The following is an 11,066-nucleotide window of genomic DNA, read 5'->3' on the forward strand; positions in this document are numbered from 1 at the left end:
TGCATCGCTGCATTCGTAATGCTGAACTAGTGTATCGTTGCTTGACAGTTGATGAATTAATGCATCTTTACATTATTAAAACTGATCTAATGCAATTAGCATTAAATATGCTGATCTGTGATTGATTACATGCAGTAATTAATGCTTGGTGGTTACTTGGGTATTGCCAGATAATGTGTAATAAAATCCAGGGTTTTAAACACATGCACAACATTTCTTCCCTCCTTTCGGAATAAACTTACGTTTCTACGGTGTATACTTGCAAGGTGGGTGATGATCTCTTGTTGAACGACGCACGATGAACTCTGGAGAACCTTGTTCTGCTGGAGAACTTCCGTATTGTTTGGGGTTGACAGTGGAACGAATCTGGTCAGTGTGGCGCTTAAAACGTCTTCCTGCGTAGTCTATTTCATAGTGAAGATCTCCTAGGCGAACGGCGGCTACACCGAGAATCCACTTATCCATCCAGGGCGTTGGTAAAGATTTGGCTGGATGCAAAATTTGATCCAAGGGCTTGTTATCCGTTATTAGAGTAAATCTTCGAGCATACAGGTAGTAGAAAAACTTCTTAACTGCCCATACAATTGCGAGAGCCTCTTTGTCTATTTGTGGGTAGCGCTGTTAAGTAGCAGACATAGAGCAGCTAGCGTACGCTATCGGTCGTTCTCTCCCGCTTGCCACGCGATGAGAGAGAACAGCACCTAATCCAAATTTGCTTGCATCCGTAGCCAATATTAATGGTAAATCGGGATCATACGGCATCAGTACTTACGGCGAAGTGATTGCTAGTTTTATGTCTTCGTATGCGGCACTTGTTTCTGAATATCATTGGAAAGACTCTGCATTCAACATATCACGAAGACATCGAGACCGTGTGGATAGATTGGGAATGAACGCGTTGTAGTACGTTGCTTTTCCCAAAAACAGCTGTAATTCATCTGCATTCGATGGACGACGTGCATCTCTTACAGCTTCAATATGTTGGTCCGACTTATGCAATCCCGTAGCGTCAATCTTGTGCCCCAGACATTCGAGAGCCGGGGTGGCAAATACACACTTCGAACGGTTGGCAACTCTTGGCAACCCTTGAAGCACTGTTTCCATGCGACGTTGCCAGATCGCAGCTCCGTAGCGCGCTCGTCGGACGCACTAGACCATGTGTTGGAGTATTCAGTGTTAGGATGTGTTGAAATTCCGCGTCGATTCCGGAGGAAGTCGACCTTAACGCATGTACTGCACTACTTTCAGCGAGCAGCATGTGCAAATCCACTTCACCAGTGATTTTTTTAAGCTTTATTAATGTGTGAACGCTTCACCAACCTTCACGTAACCTTCACCAGTGAAAACGTATTCACCACTCCGTATTCATATCCACTCTCTACCAAACAGAATATTGCTTTTTGCATTGAAACTTTTCGTTTCGTCACTGAAAGCATTGACACTTGTCTTCAGCGACTGCTTCCGCGATAGAGCATTTGCACATTTCATTCACTCATACATCTATATTGCTGTCAAAATTTTGACATTTGACAACATTTGACAATTAAATTTTCAGCTAAAAGCTCTATTTTTTGACACCGGTGCACTCACACAACCAATCGACAACAGTTGTGCTGAGTGCTCGGCGCGGAAACCCAAAGGTGGGAATAAAATGTTGGGGCTTATGCGCAATATCATAATCTTGAGCCACCACATACAAATCGACGTTGCGTGTAGTAAAACCGATTGTGGCACTCACTGGAAGGCGACCCAAACACCGAATACGGTGGCCGGTATAACTAGAGAACTGTCGATCAGATTTCAGAAGCGTAAAAGTTGGCTTTATTGTGCGGAGTTTGGTTTCACTTATGATCCCACACGGAGCCCCGTTGTCAACTTCCATGTCCAGTTTTTGACCGTCAATGATGACGTGTATGACTCGTTTCCCAGTTGTATTGACGGAGTGGATTTTTGCTAACGAATAGACCTTGTCTATTTGGGAATCAGGTAGCTCTTCCATTTGCACTTGACAAGCGGTTTGATCAGATTTCTGAATCTACACACTTTGGAAATGTGACCTTTATGCTCACAGTTATAGCACTTAGCATCACGAAACTTGCACTACACACACTCTGTTCTGATTGTTGACTGTCACTATACTTCTGCCATGGATTTTGTGAGGAAGAGTCCACTTTACGTTTTTTCGGTTTTTCATAACTTAACTCGCCTCAGCAACCGACGATGGTCTAGCCGTTCGCACTTCCTTGGCCGTGTTGCGCGTAGTCTCCAGAGAGTGGGCTACCTCAAAAGCTGCTTTGAATGTTGTAGGCTTCTTAGCGATAATTTCGTCACACATTTCCCTCGATTCAAGGCCGTGCAGAAGCTGTTCGATCAGCATTCTGTCGAGAAAATCCTCATACTCACAATGAGCAGCACCTTGCCTGAGCCGAAGAGCAAAACTGGAGATAGATTCGCCTCTTTGCTGAACAATTTCACGGAATTTGATACTCTACGTACTTATCCTTCGCCTGGTCAAAGTGGTTGACTAATGTAGTACGTAGCTCGTCGTATGAGAGGGCTTCCGGATCATAAGGACTCACTAGAAACTTTATGGCATTATTTAGCTCCGTTCCCATATGTACTCGTGCATAATGTGCATATTGAGCAGGCGAAATACAGCTTAGCTGTAATGCCCACTCAAAGCGTTTAAAATAATCTGATACGGAGGTGTTGTCCTCTGAACGGTATTCGAAGACAGAGAACGAGGGCGGCTTTACTTGGGTTGCAGTATAGATAGTGGAATATATAGATGAGCGAAGATAAATCCATTGTCTCCAAACGAACTGTCAAACGTGTCTCCAAACGAGCATGACGTCACGATTTCAATTTAAAAGTTAAGGGCTGTGACGTCATATGCGCGTGCGCACGGGCAAAAAAATCGACTCAGCCATGCTTTCGCTCATCTATAGATTCTACTATCTATAGGTTGCAGTTGTTCTGGCGGGATCTGCCGCCAAAGCTTCCATGGAGGATTTTAGGGCATTGGCTAAAATCTGCGTAAGAGATGTCATTAGCTCTTCGTTAGCCATCTTGATTATAACGAGACCGAAACGAACGCATTACTTTCTACCGGAAAACTTTTGCCTTTAAATCCCACTTCTGACACCAAAATGTTGGATATTTCGGGATCTCGATAAAGAGTGGGTAGCCGCGATAACATTTAGCAACTTTTATTGTTAATATCGGATGTCGAACGAATTAAAATAACTAGTAATAGAAAATGCCGACGAAACTGCAGTATAACGAAAATCGTATTCTTATTAACTGAAAGGAAATATTGCCAGAAAATGTGTAATAAAATCCAGGGTTTTAAACAAAAGATATTTTAGTTACTAGATAAAGATTGTCGCTACTGTTCCCTTTGTTCTGCTGTCCGAAACATGTGTGGTACATACCTGTCAAATCGTATGGATTTTCCTTCTTTGACATTTAGCTCCCCTATCCTCGCCAGCAAAAGATGTTCCGGACAGCGACGACAGCGACAATCTTTATCTAGTAACTAAAATATCTTTTTTTTTAAACACATACATAACATGGATTCTGAAGAAACTATGAAAAGGAACGGTTATCATTTTGAAACGGGTCTGCTGGAAGCACGACAATACCGAATTCCGTATGGCGGTCTACCAAACGACGTGACTAGAGAAACGTCTGAGAAAGGATCCCGAGCTAGAGTTCGCAGCATGATTGCTGACCTTCTCGTCTAAGGGTACGCGCACAAAGTGACAGCATCAGAGCTGGTTGCATTGGATTGTAGCAAGGTGTGGTATGTTCCACTGAACATCGTCTTCAATCCGAGAAAAAAGAAGTGTCGTCTATTGTTGGACCCCAGATTGAAAGCAAGAGCAAAGAGCAGTATCGCTCAACTCGGTGATCTGCAAGTAAGTCGGTTTCGAAACATATATAAGCAAGGAATGTAGAATAACAACATTGCCAATGACAACGACATTATCCTCTCTTGTAAATGTTGGGACAAACTCAACTCGCAATAAGCGTTTGTCCCAAAGTGCAACAGAATAGGACAATTATCGCCTTTCACGCATTTTGAGATGTAGTCGGTTTCCGATGATGTTTTTGGTTAAATTAGTATCAGTTATCATAGATTAGACATAAACTTAACAATCTGTTAACATGATTTGCGTTTCACTTCTAAAATAAACAAGTTATCGCAGTTTGAAAAGTTCACAACAATTACCTCTCCATGTTTGTTGCAAATAAAATGGAACGCAACAATGTCTTTATCCTCTGCAGATGGGGACAAAGAGTTATCGCTATTCTCTTTTGTCGCTTGTTTTTTGCATTTTTCAGCGACAATTACATTCCTTGTATATAAGAGATACCACCAGCTGCGGGATTGTGAAAAAGAAAAGTGAGCACAATGGTTACTATTCCGGAACTATTGGTCTGAAAAGCCACCCGTGTGCGTGTTGAAAGTGGCGACTTTCGGGTTAAGCAGCTCACCGTGTTCGGTTCAGCTCGCCATAGAACGCGAAGGACTTTGCGACAGTTCCCGACGGCGGCGGTGGCCATCGTCGAACCACTACGTCGACGACTACTTTGATTACGCGAACACGATCGAGGAAGCTGTGAAGCGGGCGAAAGAGATCCGATACGTCCAATCCGGAGTCGCTTTCAAGGTCCGCAATTACGATTCTAGCTCCGTAGGTTTCTTTAGTGCCATGGGAGAACGTAAAAGAGGGTCAAGTGCGTGCGATTCAGCGAAGATAGAGAGTCCGGGCTAATTCTGGGGATCGTGTGGATGTCGAGTTTTCGTTTTCCATCAAATCAAGAGACAATACTGGTGCGGTTCTCGTCGGAAACGGAAACGGAAAATATTGTTTTTTTTAATTGGTATAATCACCGTTACTTAGTATGAAGTTGTTTTGTTGATTTTTCTCGGTGAAAAACTCAACACAATTATTTCTGCGTGACGTTTCGGTCTATTGCTTTGCCTCGACAGGCCTTGACCATCTCCAGACGCATATCGATCACCGCAGCGATTACCATCTCGTTTTCTACTGGGCGATCACTTACCACTCAGTGGTAAGGAGTATAGATAGTAGAATCTATAGATGAGCGAAAGCATGGCTGAGTCGATTTTTTTGACCGTGCACACGCGCATATGACGTCACAGCCCTTAACATTTCCATTGAAATCGTGACGTCATGCTCGTTTGGAGACACGTTTGACAGTTCGTTTGGAGACAGAGGATTTATCTTCGCTCATCTATATATTCCACTATCTATAGTAAGGAGTGGTAAGTGATCGCCCAGCAGAAAACGAGGTGGTAATCGCTGCAGTGATCGATATTGTCGGCGTAGCACCAAGTTAGAATTCGGAAGTCGGGACTTCCGAACCGAACTTTCTTCCGAAGTTTTATTTGTCAAACTAATGAATCGCCTGCTTTGAGCATGCTTACAGCGGCACACTAGGAGTTAACTTTCTGAAATCAGTATGGCGAAAGGCATCTAAGGTTCGATTTCTCAAAATTAAGCAGCTTGATCGAAAAAATATTTGGTAGGCGTAGTAGCGGACACCTTCCTACACTACTGGTACCAAATATTTTTTCGTGAAAGTCTACTTTTGAGAAATCCTGCTATAGATGCCTTTCGCCATCTAATTCTGGCGGTTAACTCATGCTGGCTATTTGCGCATATACTATAGCGCCTGGATGTGGCAGCGGCGAGTAGGAAATCAGCCACTGCCAATAATTCATTGATGCGTTGTTGAGCGCATCTTTAGGCGAATCCAGCGCACTACTTCCGAAGTTGGGAAAGTTGCCTGTATCTGGAGAAAAATCCAACTTCGGTATAAAAAGCGGTATAAATTTATTCCGGATACACAATATGCGCCTAAAGATGGTCGAGGCACAGCAGTAGACCGAAACGTCACGCAGAAATAATGAATCGTCTGCTTTGAGCGTGCTTACAGCGGCACACTAGGAGTTAACTTTCTGAAATCAGTATGGCGAAAGGCATCTAAGGTTCGATTTCTCAAAATTAAGCACTTTCATCGAAAAAATATTTGGTAGGCATGGTAGCGGACACCTTCCTACATAATCGGTACCAAATAGTTTTTCATGAAAAGTTTCTTATTTTGAGAAAACCCGCGTTAGATGACTTTCGCCATACAAATTTCTGGCGGTTAACTCTTGCTGGCTATTTTGCGCATATACTATAGCGCCTGGATGTGACAGCGGCGAGTAGAAAATCAGCCACTGCCAATAATTCATTCTATTTTTTGCTGATGAGCAATTTGGTTTTCGCCATGGGCCTTCAACCACTCATCAGTTATTAAGAGTTACGAATTTAATTAGGCTCAACAAATCTGAAGGTATTCGACTGGAGTTGTTCTTCTTGATATAGAGAAAATGTGTTTGTGTGCTTTCAGTGTTTGGCATGAAGGTTTGATTATAAAATTGATGAATTTAAATTTTCCTCTGTACATTACTAAACTGATCCAAAATTATTTATCAGATCGCTCACTGCAGGTAAACTATCAGAATTCTAAATCTGATAGATTACCTGTAAGAGCTGGTGTTCCCCAAGGCAGCATACTTGGGCCCCTATTGTATAACATTTTTACTTCTAACTTACCTGATTTACCACCAGGGTGTCAAAAATCTTTGTTTGCAGATGACACAGGTCTCTCAGCAAAAGGGTGAAGCCTTCGTGTCATTTGTAGTAGATTGCAAAAAAGTTTGGATATTTTCTCCACTTACTTGTGAAAATGAAAAATTTCCCCGAATGCTTCCAAAACTCGGCTTATAATTTTCCCACATAAGCCGAGAGCTTCTTATTTGAAACCTTCTAGCAAACATAGTGTCACTATGAATGGGGTTCCAATTAATTGGTCTAGCGAAGCTAAATATTTATTTAGGACTTCTGCTAGATCAAAAATTAACTTTTAAAAGTCACATTGAAGGCAATCAAGCCAAATGTAACAAATATATAAGTGTCTATATCCACTTATAAACAGAAAATCAAAACTTTGTCTTAAAAACAAACTTTTGATTTACAAACAAATTTTTAGACCAGCCATGTTGTATGCTGTGCCATCAGAAATACCAGAAAGAAGGCACTTGAGAGGATGCAACAGAACTGGTAGATTCATGTTCAGATCTCGATCATCGGAGCATCATGGGCGAGCTAATTCGCCTGCGATTCTGCAGAATGGCATTGTTTTACTCATTCGCCGAAAAATAATCTCGCGCCAAAACCCAATCGAAGCGTATTCTATGTATATGCATGGATTCATTATCCATTGTTTTAAGCTAACAAAGCTAAATTGATTAATTGAAAGAAGAATAATCTGAAGAGATCATTTATGACCTCATCTAAAACTGTTCATCCTATTTTAGTTTGTTCACCCCCCAATAATTTCTCCGTATCGTACTTTAATAAAACTTTTTTACTTTCTCCAACAGCGAGCAACAACGAGCGCAACGTGTTTTCAAAGCACAGCAACCACTCGATCTGCCCGGCGCTCGTAACAAACTGATGGGATTCGGAATGCAGCTGCTGGATAGTGTCGATCCCAATCCGGACAACATGGTGTGTGCGGGAATCATCCATACCCAGGCGCACAAGGTGGGCTGCCTCTTGCGCCTCGAGCCGAACAAACAAGCACAGGTCAGTTCGTATTGATAAAGATCAATTTTATTGTGCTTGTTAATGATTGATTTTCTCTCTGTTACAGATGTTCCGTTTGACGATTCGCTCCAGTTTAGAGAACGTCACACAGGAAATATGCAATCTACTGGTAGACCAATTTTAAGCAAACGAGAGAAACGCTCCACCGTTTCCGATTCCTTTCGTTGTAAATTATGCTGGTACGTAGTGATGTTGATTAATATTAGTAGGAAACTATAGTGTTTTCGTTCTTCGCCATACGGGAGAAGTCATGCAAGAGCATACACAACACAAACCGCAGCAGCAACAATAATGAGAAAAATAAGAATAATAATATATTATTGGCATAGTCTGGAGTAATGTTTCGCAGGTCCCTATAGTGTTGTAAAACATTCGTATCGTGGGACGAGTATGTGTGCAAACGAGACGTAGAAGGTCGTTGATAAGCAACTTACGAAGATTATGTATGTTCCGAAAACTTGTTGTAATATTGCAATCTGTTTGCAAAACACAGCCAACGATAGACGGAGCGCAAGAAAAGCGGATGAATCGTTCGTATTGTTTGACGCTGATTTGTCGTGAGGGGCGATAACGATTTATCGTGGTTTCCTTACTCTCGCTCTATCGTTTGTCTGCCACAAAGTATCAAAGAATTAGGCTGAAAGTGTAATTTGAAAATGAGAAATAATTGAAATCCTATATTATTACGATTATAAATCTGATCATTTTTGTTGGAATTTGATTACAAAGAATGTATTCTGGGCTACCGAGGACGAGCTGATTTAGTTTTATCTGTATTGAAATTGCAATCTAAAAATCTCATTTAATGCACAGACATACTACGAACGGTAGAAACTAAGGAATATGTAGGGGACAAATAGACTAAAAATAGTAAAAAAATAGAAATTGTGGAACGCAAGAAACCAAGATATTTGCGAAAACGATGAAACACACGTAGATAGATTTCATCGTGAATCAAGGCTGAAATTCACAGTAAAAAAAATGGAACTCAAAGATCATCACACATCTGCACGTTATACATGTATTGCTATTGTTCGCGCGTTTCATTTCGTTCTGTATTGGGAAATCCAGAAGAAGTATTGCACAAAGGCATATGGTGCAGCAGACAAATACGTGTTATGAATTAAGAAAAACGATGAGTCACGGTGTCAAAGTCACGAATATTACATCCGGAACTTTTTTTAAAATATTTTTTGTACTCCCAGAGGACCAGATCTCACAAACCTTGTTACTGGGATCATCTGAGATAATATCCATCTACGAGTCATTTATAAGCGCAATAATTGAACATTTGGGAAAGGTACCTACTGCTCAAAGAAACAGAGTAATTATGTACTGCTTCGGTTGGTTTTGTTCTACTATTGGAGAAGAAAACAATATTTGCTCAATCCTCAATCCTAACGCCTCTTTCTAACACGAGAAGTCCTTCCAAGTTTTAGTGTTTCGAATAATACCATCAGGCCAAACGTGGTACAATCAATTAATATACCAACTGGTTTTGGTAGATTTTTCGTTTATTATTGAAGCGAACAATAAAATTGAGTGTCTTTGCTTGTGTTGAAAACATAAATTTAAATGGTCATTTCTTATTTGTCGACTGGCATTTATAGCACCAAATACCTACTATTGAAATACCTGGACTTGCGAAAATTTTCGAAAAATTAGCAATTGTATATTCTTTTTAGCCTAATGAATAAGCTACTATTGAAATTATATGCAAGCTAGGAATACTCATGACTTTGGCACCGTGCTTCTAGTTTGCAGTCGAAACTCCAAAACAGCGTTAGTTCGTTATTATCAGTGCTTAGTTGAAATCCACTTTTCCTAGCCAGTTTGTCAACGAATTCGTACCAATGCCGTCGTACTACACGTAATTATAGAAGCATAAGCTTATGTTTTTCAATGTTATAATCCTTCCCTCTATTATTGTATAGTTCATGAATACACCATTACTAATATATTACGTTGAACTATTTGTATATCATGCAATCCTGATAAAGCCAAGAAAAACACAAAATATAATGAAATTAACAACCGACAAATTCGTAGAGAAATGTATGTACAATATTTGCTGAAATCTTTCTTTCGAATGATCTAAATAGACCCAACCATTCATTCACTGTCTTTCCGACGATTGCAAGAAAAGGTGAAAATTTATGGCAAATATATAGCGCAAGGTAACAGATTCGTTTCCCAACCCCCTCGATATGTAATAGATCAACAAGCAGAATTTAATATACATTCAATATTCTCTATTGATTATTAATATAAATCTACTGATCCCTACAAAAACTATAGAATAGAGAATAACTCAAAATTGCAGAAGGGGCGATCAATACCCAGACAGTTGTTTGTGGGTCAAAAAAATGGAATAATACACAAACAGAACATCTTAGCAGCGGATGTAAGAATAAATACCCTAAACTTATATTGAAATAATATTGAGATAAATCAGATGAGGAAAATATACAAAAGTTATTGAAAATTAAATTCAATTGTGCTTTATTCATTTTAATTAAACTTTCCGGGACTCGCATGGTCCTGGATCGATCACGCTGTCCCACCATTTTTGTGAACGACAAATGTGCTTTTCTCGAAGATGTTGTTCTTTTTACAACAGTGGGAGTCCCATGGGAGCGCTCACTCTTCTGCCATGCCTCGACATGTGCAAACCTCTCATTCACTTCCCCGCGCTCAGACTGTTTTCGCTCTAACTAACCAATCACAAGTTAGTTGTGCTTGTCGACTGCTGCTCGGCGCGCCAGATTCTCTGCAAGCTGCAGGCAATCTGAGTGGTTGCAGTCGAAACTGCGTTCCACTTCTCCACCGCTTGGCACATCCTCTGGAGAAGGGTATCCGGGGTTGTGTCCCGACCGTAAACGTCTAGCATAGCTCTTCTTTGGGGCCCTCCTTAGCCGTGCGGTAAGACGCGCGGCTACAAAGCAAGACCATGCTGAGGGTGGCTGGGTTCGATTCCCGGTGCCGGTCTAGGCAATTTTCGGATTGGAAATTGTCTCGACTTCCCTGGGCATAAAAGTATTATCGTATTAGCCTCATGATATACGAATGCAAAAATGGTAACTTGACTTAGAAACCTCGCAGTTAATAACTGTGTAAGTGCTTAATGAACACTAAGCTGCGAGGCGGCTCTGTCACTCAGGGCAGACGGGGCTCTCCGCGTGCCCAAACCTGTGGAGGTACCGCCGGAAGCCGCCATGGTCTGACAGGAATTATGTCAGATGAAAGTGAACTTCCCCATGGGGTCTCCCTACCCAGCTCGATATGTTAGGTATCAGCCACCTACCTTTAGAAGCCATCTGGCAACCGAAATCACCCTGATGCGTTCGCGGGCTCCTCTGGTACCACGTATCTCGA

At 41.3% G+C, this 11,066-nt stretch overlaps 1 long non-coding RNA gene across 1 annotated transcript; it reads left to right on the forward strand.

Moving 5' to 3' along the window:
• The first annotated feature begins 6,276 nt into the window (after window positions 1-6,276).
• On the forward strand, window positions 6,277-10,181 carry LOC134213882 (uncharacterized). The gene is made up of 2 exons (XR_009979554.1): window positions 6,277-7,670; window positions 7,738-10,181. It is a non-coding gene; the product is annotated as an uncharacterized LOC134213882 (long non-coding RNA).
• Window positions 10,182-11,066: the final 885 nt, after the last annotated feature.

The sequence above is a fragment of the Armigeres subalbatus genome, chromosome 2, assembly GCF_024139115.2.
Source record: "Armigeres subalbatus isolate Guangzhou_Male chromosome 2, GZ_Asu_2, whole genome shotgun sequence".
NCBI lineage: Eukaryota > Metazoa > Arthropoda > Insecta > Diptera > Culicidae > Armigeres > Armigeres subalbatus.